This window comes from Triturus cristatus, unplaced genomic scaffold (assembly GCF_964204655.1).
Source record: "Triturus cristatus unplaced genomic scaffold, aTriCri1.1 SCAFFOLD_141, whole genome shotgun sequence".
Lineage (NCBI taxonomy): Eukaryota > Metazoa > Chordata > Amphibia > Caudata > Salamandridae > Triturus > Triturus cristatus.
This window is the reverse complement of record NW_028188323.1, coordinates 667,132-686,125: the sequence shown is the minus strand read 5'-3', so window position 1 is coordinate 686,125 and position 18,994 is coordinate 667,132.

Sequence of the window (18,994 nt, the reverse complement as noted above, 5' to 3'; positions counted from 1 at the left end):
CTGACTGACAGACTCACTGACTGACAGACTCACTGACTGACAGACTCACTCACTGAGTGACAGACTCACTCACTGAGTGACAGACTCACTCACTGAGTGACAGACTCACTCACTGACTGACTGACAGACTCACTGACTGACTGACTCACTGACTCACAGACTGACTCACTGACTGACTGACTCACTGACTGACTCACTGACTGACTCACTGACTGACTGACTGACTCACTGACTGACTGACTGACTGACTGACTGACTGACTGACTCACTGACTGACAGACTCACTGACTGACAGACTCACTGACTGACAGACTCACTGACTGACAGACTCACTGACTGACAGACTCACTGACTGACTGACTCACTGACTGACTGACTCACTGACTGACTCACTGACTGACTGACTGACTCACTGACTGACAGACTGACTGACTGACAGACTGACTTACTGACTGACTCACTGACTGACTCACTGACTGACTCACTGACACAGACTGACTCACTGACTGACTCACTGACTGACTGACTGACAGTCAGTCTGTCAGTCAGTCTGACTCTGACTGACTGACTCACTGACTGACAGACTCACTGACTCACTGACTGACTCACTCACTGACTGACTGACTCACTGACTGACTGACTCACTGACAGACTCAATGACTGACTCACTGACAGACTCACTGACTGACTGACAGACTCACTGACTGACTGACAGACTCACTGACTGACAGACTCACTCACTGACTGACAGACTCACTCACTGACAGACTCACTCACTGAGTGACAGACTCACTCACTGAGTGACAGACTCACTCACTGAGTGACAGACTCACTCACTGACTGACAGACTCACTCACTGACAGACAGACTCACTGACTGACAGACAGACTCACTGACTGACAGACAGACTCACTGACTGACAGACAGACTCACTGACTGACAGACAGACTCACTGACTGACAGACAGACTCACTGACTGACAGACAGACTCACTGACTGACTGACAGACTCACTGACTGACAGACTCACTGACTGACAGACTGACAGACTCACTGACTCACAGACTGACTCACTGACTGACTCACTGACTGACTCACTGACTGACTCACTGACTGACTGACTCACTGACTGACTGACTCACTGACTGACTGACTCACTGACTGACAGACTCACTGACTGACTGACTGACTCACTGACTGACTGACTCACTGACTGACTGACTCACTGACTGACTGACTCACTGACTGACAGACAGACTCACTGACTGACAGACAGACTCACTGACTGACAGACAGACTCACTGACTGACAGACAGACTCACTGACTGACAGACAGACTCACTGACTGACAGACAGACTCACTGACAGACTCACTGACAGACTCACTGACAGACTCACTGACAGACTCACTGACAGACTCACTGACAGACTCACTGACAGACTCACTGACAGACTCACTGACAGACTCACTGACAGACTCACTGACAGACTCACTGACTGACAGACTCACTGACTGACAGACTCACTGACAGACTCACAGACTGACTCACAGACTCACTGACTGACAGACTCACTGACTGACAGACTCACTGACTGACAGACTCACTGACTGACAGACTCACTGACTGACAGACTCACTGACTGACAGACTCACTCACTGACTGACAGACTCACTGACTGACTGACAGACTCACTGACTGACTGACAGACTCACTGACTGACTGACAGACTCACTGACTGACTGACAGACTCACTGACTGACTGACAGACTCACTGACTGACTGACAGACTCACTGACTGACTGACAGACTCACTGACTGACTGACAGACTCACTGACTGACTGACAGACTCACTGACTGACAGACTCACTGACTGACAGACTCACTGACTGACAGACTCACTGACTGACAGACTCACTCACTGACTGACAGACTCACTCACTGAGTGACAGACTCACTCACTGAGTGACAGACTCACTCACTGAGTGACAGACTCACTCACTGAGTGACAGACTCACTCACTGAGTGACAGACTCACTCACTGAGTGACAGACTGACTCACTGAGTGACAAACTCACTCACTGAGTGACAGACTGACTCACTGAGTGACAGACTCACTCACTGAGTGACAGACTGACTCACTGAGTGACTCACTGACTGACTGACTGACTGAATGACAGACTCCCTAACTCACTGACTCACTGACTCACTCACTGACTCACTCACTGACTCACTCACTGACTCACTGACTCACTCTCACTGACTCACTCACTCCCACTGACTGTCCCACTGACTGACTCACTCTCACTGACTGACTCACTCTCACTGACTGACAGACTCACTGACTGACTGACTCACTGACTGACAGACTCACTGACTGACAGACTCACTGACTGACAGACTCACTGACTGACAGACTCACTGAATGACTCACTGACTGACTGACAGACTCACTGACTGACTGACAGACTCACTGACTGACTGACAGACTCACTGACTGACAGACTCACTGACTGAGTGACAGACTGACTCACTGACTGACAGACTCACTGACTGAGTGACAGACTGACTCACTGACTGACAGACTCACTGACTGAGTGACAGACTGACTCACTGACTGAGTGACAGACTGACTCACTGACTGAGTGACAGACTGACTCACTGACTGAGTGACTGACTGACTCACTGACAGACTGACTGACTCACTGACTGACTGACTCACTGACTGACTGACTCATTGACTGACTGACTGACTGACTCACTGACTGACTCACTGTCTGACAGACTCACTGACTGACTGACAGACTCACTGACTGACTGACAGACTCACTGACTGACAGACTCACTGACTGAGTGACAGACTGACTCACTGACTGACAGACTCACTGACTGAGTGACAGACTGACTCACTGACTGACAGACTCACTGACTGAGTGACAGACTGACTCACTGACTGAGTGACAGACTGACTCACTGACTGACAGACTCACTGACTGAGTGACAGACTGACTCACTGACTGAGTGACAGACTGACTCACTGACTGAGTGACAGACTGACTCACTGACTGAGTGACTGACTGACTCACTGACAGACTGACTGACTCACTGACTGACTGACTCACTGACTGACTGACTCATTGACTGACTGACTGACTGACTCACTGACTGACTCACTGACTGACAGACTCACTGACTGACAGACTCACTGACTGACAGACTCACTCACTGAGTGACAGACTCACTCACTGAGTGACAGACTCACTCACTGAGTGACAGACTCACTCACTGAGTGACAGACTCACTCACTGACTAACTGACTGACAGACTCACTGACTGACAGACTCACTCACTGACAGACTCACTCACTGAGTGACAGACTGACTCACTGAGTGACAGACTGACTCACTGACTGACTGACTGACTGACAGACTGACTGACAGACTCACTAACTCACTGACTCACTCACTCACTCACTGACTCACTCACTCACTGACTCACTCTCACTGACTCACTCTCACTGACTCACTCACTCCCACTGACTGACTCACTCCCACTGACTGACTCACTCCCACTGACTGACTCACTCCCACTGACTGACTCACTCTCACTGACTGACTCACTCTCACTGACTGACTCACTCTCACTGACTGACAGGCTCACTGACTGACAGACTCACTGACTGACAGACTCACTGACTGACAGACTCACTCACTGACTGACAGACTCACTCACTGAGTGACAGACTCACTCACTGAGTGACAGACTCACTCACTGAGTGACAGACTCACTCACTGAGTGACAGACTCACTGACTGACTGACTCACTGACTCACAGACTGACTCACTGACTGACTCACTGACTGACTCACTGACTGACTCACTGACTGACAGACTCACTGACTGACTGACTGACTGACTGACTGACTGACTGACTGACTCACTGACTGACAGACTCACTGACTGACAGACTCACTGACTGACAGACTCACTGACTGACAGACTCACTGACTGACAGACTCACTGACTGACTGACAGACTGACTGACAGACTGACAGACTGACTGACAGACTGACAGACTGACAGACTGACAGACTGACTGACAGACTGACTGACTGACAGACTGACTGACTGACAGACTGACTGACAGACTGACTCACTGACTGACTCACTGACTGACTCACTGACTGACTCACTGACTGACTCACTGACTGACTCACTGACTGACTGACTGACTCACTGACTGACAGTCAGTCAGTCAGTCTGTCAGTCAGTGAGTCAGTCAGTGAGTCAGTCAGTGAGTCAGTCAGTCAGTGAGTCAGTCAGTAAGTCAGTCTGTCTGTCAGTCAGTCAGTCAGTCTGACAGACAGACTGACTTACTGACTGACTCACTGACTGACTCACTGACTGACTCACTGACTGACTCACTGACACAGACTGACTGACTGACTGACTGACAGACTGACTGACTCACTGACTGACTGACTGACAGTCAGTCTGTCAGTCAGTCTGACTCACTGACTGACTGACTGACTGACTGACAGACTCACTGACTGACTGACTCACTGACAGACTCACTGACTGACTCACTGACAGACTCACTGACTGACTGACAGACTCACTGACTGACAGACTCACTGACTGACTGACAGACTCACTCACTGACAGACTCACTCACTGAGTGACAGACTCACTCACTGAGTGACAGACTCACTCACTGAGTGACAGACTCACTCACTGACTGACAGACTCACTCACTGACAGACTCACTGACTGACAGACAGACTCACTGACTGACTGACTCACTGACTGACAGACAGACTCACTGACTGACAGACAGACTCACTGACAGACTCACTGACAGACTCACTGACAGACTCACTGACAGACTGACAGACTCACTGACTGACTGACAGACTCACTGACTGACTGACAGACTCACTGACTGACAGACTCACTGACTCACAGACTCACTGACTCACAGACTGACTCACTGACTGACTCACTGACTGACTGACTCACTGACTGACTCACTGACTGACTCACTGACTGACTGACTCACTGACTCACAGACTGACTCACTGACTGACTCACTGACTGACTGACTCACTGACTGACTCACTGACTGACTCACTGACTGACTGACTGACTGACTGACTGACTCACTGACTGACTCACTGACTCACAGACTGACTCACTGACTGACTCACTGACTGACTGACTCACTGACTGACTGACTGACTGACTGACTGACAGACTCACTGACTGACAGACTCACTGACTGACAGACTCACTGACTGACAGACTCACTGACTGACAGACTCACTGACTGACAGACTCACTGACTGACAGACAGACTCACTGACTGACAGACAGACTCACTGACTGACAGACAGACTCACTGACTGACTGACAGACTCACTGACTGACTGACAGACTCACTGACTGACTGACTCACTGACTGACAGACTCACTGACTGACAGACTCACTGACTCACAGACTGACTCACTGACTGACTCACTGACTGACTGACTCACTGACTGACTCACTGACTGACTCACTGACTGACTGACTCACTGACTGACTGACTCACTGACTGACTGACTCACTGACTGTCAGACTCACTGACTGACTGACTGACTCACTGACTGACTGACAGACTGACTGACAGACTGACTCACTGACTGACTGACTCACTGACTGACAGACTCACAGACTGACTGACAGACTCACTGACTGACTGACAGACTCACTGACTGACTGACAGACTCACTGACAGACTCACTGACTGACTGACAGACTCACTGACAGACTCACTGACTGACTGACAGACTCACTGACTGACTGACAGACTCACTGGCTGACTGACAGACTCACTGACTGACTGACAAACTCACTGACTGACTGACAAACTCACTGACTGACTGACAGACTCACTGACTGACTGACAGACTCACTGACTGACTGACAGACTCACTGACTGACTGACAGACTCACTGACTGACTGACAGACTCACTGACAGACTCACTGACTGACTGACAGACTCACTGACTGACTGACAGACTCACTGACTGACTGACAGACTCACTGACTGACAGACTCACTGACTGACAGACTCACTGACTGACAGACTCACTCACTGACTGACAGACTCACTGACTGACAGACTCACTGACTGACTGACAGACTCACTGACTGACTGACAGACTCACTGACTGACTGACAGACTCACTGACTGACTGACAGACTCACTGACTGACTGACAGACTCACTGACTGACTGACAGACTCACTGACTGACAGACTCACTGACTGACAGACTCACTGACTGACAGACTCACTCACTGAGTGACAGACTCACTCACTGAGTGACAGACTCACTCACTGAGTGACAGACTCACTCACTGAGTGACAGACTCACTCACTGAGTGACAGACTGACTCACTGACTGACTCACTGACTGACTGACTGACTGAATGACAGACTCCCTAACTCACTGACTCACTGACTCACTCACTGACTCACTGACTCACTGACTCACTCTCACTGACTCACTCACTCCCACTGACTGTCCCACTGACTGACTCACTCTCACTGACTGACTCACTCTCACTGACTGACTCACTCTCACTGACTGACAGACTCACTGACTGACAGACTCACTGACTGAAAGACTCACTGACTGACAGACTCACTGACTGACAGACTCACTGACTGGCAGACTCACTGACTGACAGACTCACTGACTGACAGACTCACAGACTGACTGACAGACTGACTCACTGAATGACTCACTGACTGACTGACTGACTGACTCACTGACAGACTCACTGACTGACAGACTCACTGACTGACAGGCTCACTGACTGACAGACTCACTGACTGACTGACTGACTGACTCACTGACTGACTGACTCACTGACTGACTGACTGACTCACTGACTGACTGACTGACTCACTGACTGACAGACTCACTGACTCACTGACTGACTGACTCACTGACTGCCTGACTCATTGACTGACTGACTGACTGACTCACTGACTGACTCACTGACTGACTGACAGACTCACTGACTGACAGACTCACTGACTGACAGACTCACTGACTGACAGACTCACTCACTGAGTGACAGACTCACTCACTGAGTGACAGACTCACTCACTGAGTGACAGACTCACTCACTGAGTGACAGACTCACTCACTGACTGACTGACAGACTCACTGACTGACTGACTCACTGACTCACAGACTGACTCACTGACTGACTCACTGACTGACTGACTCACTGACTGACTCACTGACTGACTGACTGACTGACTGACTGACTGACTCACTGACTCACTGACTGACAGACTCACTGACTGACAGACTCACTGACTGACTGACTCACTGACTGACTGACAGACTGACTGACAGACTGACTCACTGACTGACTCACTGACTGACTGACTCACTGACTGACAGACTGACTGACTGACAGACTGACTTACTGACTGACTCACTGACTGACTCACTGACTGACTCACTGACACAGACTGACTCACTGACTGACTCACTGACTGACTGACTGACAGTCAGTCTGTCAGTCAGTCTGACTCACTGACTGACTGACTCACTGACTGACAGACTCACTGACTCACTGACTGACTGACTCACTGACTGACTGACTCACTGACTGACTGACTCACTGACTGACTCAATGACTGACTCACTGACAGACTCACTGACTGACTGACAGACTCACTGACTGACAGACTCACTGACTGACTGACAGACTCACTCACTGACAGACTCACTCACTGACAGACTCACTCACTGAGTGACAGACTCACTCACTGACTGACAGACTCACTCACTGACTGACAGACTCACTGACTGACAGACTCACTGACTGACAGACTCACTGACTGACAGACTCACTGACTGACAGACAGACTCACTGACTGACAGACAGACTCACTGACTGACTGACAGACTCACTGACTGACTGACAGACTCACTGACTGACTGACAGACTCACTGACTGACTGACAGACTCACTGACTGACTGACAGACTCACTGACTGACAGACTCACTGACTGACAGACTCACTGACTCACAGACTGACTCACTGACTCACTGACTGACTCACTGACTGACTCACTGACTGACTCACTGACTGACTCACTGACTGACTGACTCACTGACTGACTGACTCACTGACTGACTGACTCACTGACTGACAGACTCACTGACTGACAGACTCACTGACTGACTGACTGACTCACTGACTGACTGACTCACTGACTGACTGACTCACTGACTGACAGACAGACTCACTGACTGACAGACAGACTCACTGACTGACAGACAGACTCACTGACAGACAGACTCACTGACTGACAGACAGACTCACTGACAGACTCACTGACAGACTCACTGACAGACTCACTGACAGACTCACTGACAGACTCACTGACAGACTCACTGACAGACTCACTGACAGACTCACTGACTGACTCACTGACTGACAGACTCACTGACTGACAGACTCACTGACAGACTCACAGACTGACTCACAGACTCACTGACTGACAGACTCACTGACTGACAGACTCACTGACTGACAGACTCACTGACTGACAGACTCACTGACTGACAGAATCACTGACTGACAGACTCACTGACTGACAGACTCACTCACTGACTGACAGACTCACTGACTGACTGACAGACTCACTGACTGACTGACTGACACTCACTGACTGACTGACAGACTCACTGACTGACTGACAGACTCACTGACTGACTGACAGACTCACTGACTGACTGACAGACTCACTGACTGACAGACTCACTGACTGACAGACTCACTGACTGACAGACTCACTGACTGACAGACTCACTGACTGACAGACTCACTCACTGAGTGACAGACTCACTCACTGAGTGACAGACTCACTCACTGAGTGACAGACTCACTCACTGAGTGACAGACTCACTCACTGAGTGACAGACTGACTCACTGAGTGACAAACTCACTCACTGAGTGACAGACTGACTCACTGAGTGACAGACTCACTCACTGAGTGACAGACTGACTCACTGAGTGACTCACTGACTGACTGACTGACTGAATGACAGACTCCCTAACTCACTGACTCACTGACTCACTCACTGACTCACTCACTGACTCACTCACTGACTCACTCACTGACTCACTGACTCACTCTCACTGACTCACTCACTCCCACTGACTGACTCACTCCCACTGACTGACTCACTCCCACTGACTGACTCACTCTCACTGACTGACTCACTCTCACTGACTGACTCACTCTCACTGACTGACTCACTCTCACTGACTGACTCACTCTCACTGACTGACAGGCTCACTGACTGACTGACTCACTGACTGACTGACTCACTGACTGACTGACTGACTCACTGACAGACTCACTGACTGACTCACTGACTGACTCACTGACACAGACTGACTCACTGACTGACTCACTGACTGACAGACTGACTGACTGACTGACAGACTGACTGACTCACTGACTGACTGACTGACTCACTGACTGACAGACTGACTGACTCACTGACTGACTGACTCACTGACTGACAGACTCACTGACTGACAGACAGACTCACTGACTGACAGACTCACTGACTGACAGACTCACTCACTGAGTGACAGACTCACTCACTGAGTGACAGACTCACTCACTGAGTGACAGACTCACTCACTGACTAACTGACAGACACACTGACTGACTGACAGACTCACTGACTGACAGACTCACTGACTGACAGACTCACTCACTGAGTGACAGACTGACTCACTGAGTGACAGACTGACTCACTGACTGACTGACTGACTGACAGACTGACTGACAGACTCACTAACTCACTGACTCACTCACTCACTCACTGACTCACTCACTCACTGACTCACTCTCACTGACTCACTCTCACTGACTCACTCACTCCCACTGACTGACTCACTCCCACTGACTGACTCACTCCCACTGACTGACTCACTCTCACTGACTGACTCACTCTCACTGACTGACTCACTCTCACTGACTGACTCACTCTCACTGACTGACTCACTCTCACTGACTGACAGGCTCACTGACTGACAGACTCACTGACTGACAGACTCACTGACTGACAGACTCACTGACTCACTGACTGACTCACTGACTGACTCACTGACTGACTCACTGACAGACTCACTGACAGACTCACTGACAGACTCACTGACAGACTCACTGACTGACTGACTGACTGACTGATAGACTCACGGACTGACTGACAGACTCACGGACTGACTGACAGACTCACTGACTGACTGACAGACTCACTGACTGACTGACAGACAGACTCACTGACAGACTGACAGACTCACTGACAGACTGACAGACTCACTGACTGACAGACTCACTGACTGACAGACTGACTGACTGACTCACTGACTGACTGACTCACTGACTGACTGACTCACTGACTGACTGACTCACTGACTGACAGACTCACTGACTGACAGACTCACTGACTGACAGACTCACTGACTGACAGACTCACTGACTGACAGACTCACTGACTGACTGACTCACTGACTGACTGACTGACTCACTGACTGACTGACTCACTGACTGACTGACTGACAGAATTCCTGACTCACTGACTCACTGACTGACAGACTCACTGACTGACAGACTCACTGACTGACAGACTCACTGACTGACAGACTCACTGACTGACAGACTCACTGACTGACTGACAGACTCACTGACTGACTGACAGACTCACTGACTGACTGACAGACTCACTGACTGACTGACAGACTCACTGACTGACTGACAGACTCACTCACTGACAGACTCACTCACTGACAGACTCACTCACTGAGTGACAGACTCACTCACTGACTCACTGACTCACTCATTGACTCACTGACTCACTCTCACTGACTCACTCTCACTGACTCACTCACTCCCACTGACTGTCCCACTGACTGACTCACTCTCACTGACTGACTCACTCTCACTGACTGACAGACTCACTGACTGACAGACTCACTGACTGACAGACTCACTGACTGACTGACAGACTCACTGACTGACAGACTCACTGACTGATTGACAGACTCACTCACTGACTGACAGACTCACTGACTGACAGACTCACTGACTGAGTGACAGACTGACTCACTGACTGACAGACTCACTGACTGAGTGACAGACTCACTCACTGACAGACTCACTGACTGACAGACTCACTGACTGAGTGACAGACTGACTCACTGACTGACAGACTCACTGACTGAGTGACAGACTGACTCACTGACTGACAGACTCACTGACTGAGTGACAGACTGACTCACTGACTGAGTGACAGACTGACTCACTGACTGAGTGACAGACTGACTCACTGACTGAGTGACTGACTGACTCACTGACTGACTCACTGACTGACTCACTGACTGACTCACTGACTGACTCACTGACTGACTCACTGACTGACTCACTGACTGACTCACTGACTGACTCACTGACTGACTCACTGACTGACTCACTGACTGACAGAATTCCTGACTCACTGACTCACAGACTCACTGACTGACTGACTCACTGACTGACTGACTCACTGACTGACAGACTGACTGACAGACTCACAGACAGACTCACTGACTGACTCACTGACTGACTCACTGACTGACTCACTGACTGACTCACTGACTGACTCACTGACTGACTCACTGACTGACTCACTGACTGACTCACTGACTCACTGACTGACTCACTGACTGACTCACTGACTCACTAACTGACTCACTAACTGACTCACTAACTGACTCACTAACTGACTCACTAACTGACTCACTGACTCACTCACTGACTCACTCACTCACTCACTCACTCACTCACTGACTGACTCTCACTCACTCACTGACTCACTCTCACTGACTGACTCACTCTCACTGACTGACTCACTCTCACTGACTGACTCACTCTCACTGACTGACTCACTCTCACTGACTGGCTGACTCACTCTCACTGACTGGCTGGCTCACTCTCACTGACTGTCTCACTCTCACTGACTGTCTCACTCTCACTGACTGTCTCACTCTCACTGACTGACTCACTCTCACTGACTGACTCACTCTCACTGACTGACTCACTCTCACTGACTGACTCACTCTCACTGACTGACAGAATCACTGACTGACAGACTCACTGACTGGCTGACTCACTGACTGGCTCACTGACTGACTGACTGACAGACTGGCTCACTGACTGACTGACTGACAGACTGACTGACTGACAGACTGACTGACTGACAGACTGACTCACTGACAGACTGACTCACTGACAGACTGACTCACTGACAGACTGACAGACTCACTGAATGACTCACTGACTGACTGACAGACTCACTGACTGACTGAAAGACTCACTGAATGACTCACTGACTGACTGACAGACTCACTGAATGACTCACTGACTGACTGACTCACTGACTGACAGACTCACTGACTGACAGACTCACTGACTGACAGACTCACTGACTGACAGACTCACTGACTGACAGACTCACTGACTGACAACCTCACTGACTGACAGACTCACTGACTGACTGACTGACAGACTGACTGACAGACTCACTGACTGACTGACAGACTGACAGACTCACTGAATGACTCACTGACTGACTGACTCACTGACTGACAGACTCACTGACTGACAGACTCACTGACTGACAGACTCACTGACTGACTGACTGACAGACTCACTGACTGACTGACTGACAGACTCACTGACTGACTGACTGACAGACTCACTGAATGACTCACTGACTGACTGACTGACTGACAGACTCACTTAATGACTCACTGACTGACTGACTCACTGACTGACAGACTCACTGACTGACAGACTCACTGACTGACTGACTGACAGACTCACTGACTGACTGACTGACAGACTCACTGAATGACTCACTGACTGACTGACTCACTGACTGACTGACTCACTGACTGACTGAATGACTCACTGACAGACTGACTGACAGACTGACAGACTGACAGACTCACTGACAGACTCACTGACTGACTGACAGACTCACTGACTGACAGACTCACTGACTGACTGACAGACTCACTAACTGACAGACTCACTCAGTGACAGACTCACTCACTGAGTGACAGACTCACTCACTGAGTGACAGACTCACTCACTGACTGACAGACTCACTGACTGACAGACTCACTGACTGACAGACTCACTGACTCACTGACTGACTCACTGACTGACTCACTGACTGACTCACTGACAGACTCACTGACAGACTCACTGACAGACTCACTGACAGACTCACTGACAGACTCACTGACAGACTCACTGACAGACTCACTGACTGACTGACAGACTCACGGACTGACTGACAGACTCACGGACTGACTGACAGACTCACTGACTGACTGACAGACTCACTGACTGACTGACAGACTCACTGACAGACTGACAGACTCACTGACAGACTGACAGACTCACTGACAGACTGACAGACTCACTGACAGACTCACTGACTGACAGACTCACTGACTGACAGACTCACTGACTGACAGACTCACTGACTGACAGACTCACTGACTGACAGACTCACTGACTGACAGACTGACTGACTGACTCACTGACTGACTGACTCACTGACTGACTCACTGGCTGACTGACAGACTCACTGACTGACTGACAAACTCACTGACTGACTGACAAACTCACTGACTGACTGACAGACTCACTGACTGACTGACAGACTCACTGACTGACTGACAGACTCACTGACAGACTCACTGACTGACTGACAGACTCACTGACTGACTGACAGACTCACTGACTGACTGACAGACTCACTGACTGACTGACAGACTCACTGACTGACTGACAGACTCACTGACTGACTGACAGACTCACTGACTGACTGACAGACTCACTGACTGACAGACTCACTGACTGACAGACTCACTGACTGACAGACTCACTCACTGAGTGACAGACTCACTCACTGAGTGACAGACTCACTCACTGAGTGACAGACTCACTCACTGAGTGACAGACTCACTCACTGAGTGACAGACTCACTCACTGAGTGACAGACTGACTCACTGACTGACTCACTGACTGACTGACTGACTGAATGACAGACTCCCTAACTCACTGACTCACTGACTCACTCACTGACTCACTGACTCACTGACTCACTCTCACTGACTCACTCACTCCCACTGACTGTCCCACTGACTGACTCACTCTCACTGACTGACTCACTCTCACTGACTGACTCACTCTCACTGACTGACAGACTCACTGACTGACAGACTCACTGACTGACAGACTCACTGACTGACAGACTCACTGACTGACAGACTCACTGACTGGCAGACTCACTGACTGACAGACTCACTGACTGACAGACTCACTGACTGACTGACAGACTGACTCACTGAATGACTCACTGACTGACTGACTGACTCACTGACAGACTCACTGACTGACAGACTCACTGACTGACAGACTCACTGACTGACAGGCTCACTGACTGACAGACTCACTGACTGACTGACTGACTGACTGACTCACTGACTGACTCACTGACTGACTCACTGACTGACTCACTGACTGACTCACTGACTGACTCACTGACTCACTGACTCACTGACTGACTCACTGACTGACTCACTGACTGACTCACTGACTGACAGACTCACTGACTGACAGACTCACTGACTGACAGACTGACTGACTGACTCACTGACTGACTGACTCACTGACTGACTCACTGGCTGACTGACAGACTCACTGACTGACTGACAAACTCACTGACTGACTGACAAACTCACTGACTGACTGACAGACTCACTGACTGACTGACAGACTCACTGACTGACTGACAGACTCACTGACAGACTCACTGACTGACTGACAGACTCACTGACTGACTGACAGACTCACTGACTGACTGACAGACTCACTGACTGACTGACAGACTCACTGACTGACTGACAGACTCACTGACTGACAGACTCACTGACTGACAGACTCACTGACTGACAGACTCACTCACTGAGTGACAGACTCACTCACTGAGTGACAGACTCACTCACTGAGTGACAGACTCACTCACTGAGTGACAGACTCACTCACTGAGTGACAGACTCACTCACTGAGTGACAGACTCACTCACTGAGTGACAGACTCACTCACTGAGTGACAGACTGACTCACTGACTGACAGACTCACTGACTGAGTGACAGACTGACTGACTGACTGAGTGACAGACTGACTCACTGACTGAGTGACAGACTGACTCACTGACTGAGTGACTGACTGACTCACTGACTGAGTGACTGACTGACTCACTGACAGACTCACTGACTGACAGACTCACTGACTGACAGACTCACTGACTGACAGGCTCACTGACTGACAGGCTCACTGACTGACAGGCTCACTGACTGACAGACTGACTGACTGACTCACTGACTGACTCACTGACTGACTGACTGACTCACTGACTGACTGACTGACTCACTGACTGACAGACTCACTGACTCACTGACTGACTGACTCACTGACTGCCTGACTCATTGACTGACTGACTGACTCACTGACTGACTCACTGACTGACTGACAGACTCACTGACTGACAGACTCACTGACTGACAGACTCACTGACTGACAGACTCACTCACTGAGTGACAGACTCACTCACTGAGTGACAGACTCACTCACTGAGTGACAGACTCACTCACTGACTGACTGACAGACTCACTGACTGACTGACTCACTGACTCACAGACTGACTCACTGACTGACTCACTGACTGACTCACTGACTGACTGACTCACTGACTGACTCACTGACTGACTGACTGACTCACTGACTGACTGACTGACTGACTGACTGACTGACTGACTGACTCACTGACTGACAGACTCACTGACTGACAGACTCACTGACTGACTGACTCACTGACTGACTGACAGACTGACTGACAGACTGACTGACAGACTGACTGACAGACTGACTCACTGACTGACTCACTGACTGACTCACTGACTCACTGACTGACTCACTGACTGACTGACTGACTCACTGACTGACAGACTGACTGACTGACAGACTGACTTACTGACTGACTCACTGACTGACTCACTGACTGACTCACTGACACAGACTGACTCACTGACTGACTCACTGACTGACTGACTGACAGTCAGTCTGTCAGTCAGTCTGACTCTGACTGACTGACTCACTGACTGACAGACTCACTGACTCACTGACTGACTGACTCACTGACTGACTGACTCACTGACTGACTGACTCACTGACTGACTGACTCACTGACTGACTGACTCACTGACAGACTCAATGACTGACTCACTGACAGACTCACTGACTGACTGACAGACTCACTGACTGACTGACAGACTCACTGACTGACAGACTCACTCACTGACTGACAGACTCACTCACTGACTGACAGACTCACTCACTGAGTGACAGACTCACTCACTGAGTGACAGACTCACTCACTGACTGACAGACTCACTCACTGACTGACAGACTCACTGACTGACAGACTCACTGACTGACAGACAGACTCACTGACTGACAGACAGACTCACTGACTGACAGACAGACTCACTGACTGACAGACAGACTCACTGACTGACAGACAGACTCACTGACTGACTGACAGACTCACTGACTGACTGACAGACTCACTGACTGACAGACTCACTGACTGACAGACTCACTGACTGACTCACTGACTGACTGACTCACTGACTGACTCACTGACTGACTCACTGACTGACTCACTGACTGACTGACTCACTGACTGACTGACTCACTGACTGACAGACTCACTGACTGACAGACTCACTGACTGACTGACTCACTGACTGACTGACTCACTGACTGACTGACTCACTGACTGACTGACTCACTGACTGACAGACAGACTCACTGACTGACAGACAGACTCACTGACTGACAGACTGACTCACTGACTGACAGACTCACTGACTGAGTGACAGACTGACTCACTGACTGAGTGACAGACTGACTCACTGACTGAGTGACAGACTGACTCACTGACTGAGTGACTGACTGACTCACTGACTGAGTGACTGACTGACTCACTGACAGACTGACTGACTCACTGACTGACTGACTCACTGACTGACTGACTCACTGACTGACTGACTCACTGACTGACAGACAGACTCACTGACTGACAGACAGACTCACTGACTGACAGACTGACTCACTGACTGACAGACTCACTGACTGAGTGACAGACTGACTCACTGACTGAGTGACAGACTGACTCACTGACTGAGTGACAGACTGACTCACTGACTGAGTGACTGACTGACTCACTGACTGAGTGACTGACTGACTCACTGACAGACTGACTGACTCACTGACTGACTGACTCACTGACTGACTGACTCATTGACTGACTGACTCACTGACTGACTGACTCATTGACTGACTGACTGACTGACTCACTGACTGACTCACTGACTGACAGACTCACTGACTGACAGACTCACTGACTGACAGACTCACTGACTGACAGACTCACTGACTCACTGACTGACTCACTGACTGACTGACTCACTGACTGACTCACTGACTGACTCACTGACTGACTCACTGACTGACTGACTCACTGACTGACTGACTCACTGACTGACAGACTCACTGACTGACAGACTCACTGACTGACAGACTCACTGACTGACAGACTCACTGACTGACTGACTCACTGACTGACTGACTCACTGACTGACTGACTCACTGACTGACTGACTCACTGACTGACAGACAGACTCACTGACTGACAGACAGACTCACTGACTGACAGACAGACTCACTGACTGACAGACAGACTCACTGACTGACAGACAGACTCACTGACTGACAGACAGACTCACTGACAGACTCACTGACAGACTCACTGACAGACTCACAGACTGACTCACTGACAGACTCACTGACAGACTCACTGACAGACTCACTGACAGACTCACTGACAGACTCACTGACAGACTCACAGACTGACTCACAGACTCACTGACTGACAGACTCACTGACTGACAGACTCACTGACTGACAGACTCACTGACTGACAGACTCACTGACTGACTGACAGACTCACTGACTGACTGACAGACTCACTGACTGACAGACTCACTGACTGACTGACAGACTCACTGACTGACTGACAGACTCACTGACTGACTGACAGACTCACTGACTGACTGACAGACTCACTGACTGACTGACAGACTCACTGACTGACAGACTCACTGACTGACAGACTCACTGACTGACAGACTCACTCACTGAGTGACAGACTCACTCACTGAGTGACAGACTCACTCACTGAGTGACAGACTCACTCACTGAGTGACAGACTCACTCACTGAGTGACAGACTCACTCACTGAGTGACAGACTGACTCACTGAGTGACAAACTCACTCACTGAGTGACAGACTCACTCACTGAGTGACAGACTCACTCACTGAGTGACAGACTGACTCACTGAGTGACTCACTGACTGACTGACTGACTGAATGACAGACTCCCTAACTCACTGACTCACTGACTCACTCACTGACTCACTCACTGACTCACTCACTGACTCACTGACTCACTCTCACTGACTCACTCACTCCCACTGACTGTCCCACTGACTGACTCACTCTCACTGACTGACTCACTCTCACTGACTGACAGACTCACTGACTGACTGACTCACTGACTGACAGACTCACTGACTGACAGACTCACTGACTGACAGACTCACTGACTGACAGACTCACTGACAGACAGACAGACTCACTGAATGACTCACTGACTGACTGACAGACTCACTGACTGACTGACAGACTCACTGACTGACAGACTCACTGACTGAGTGACAGACTGACT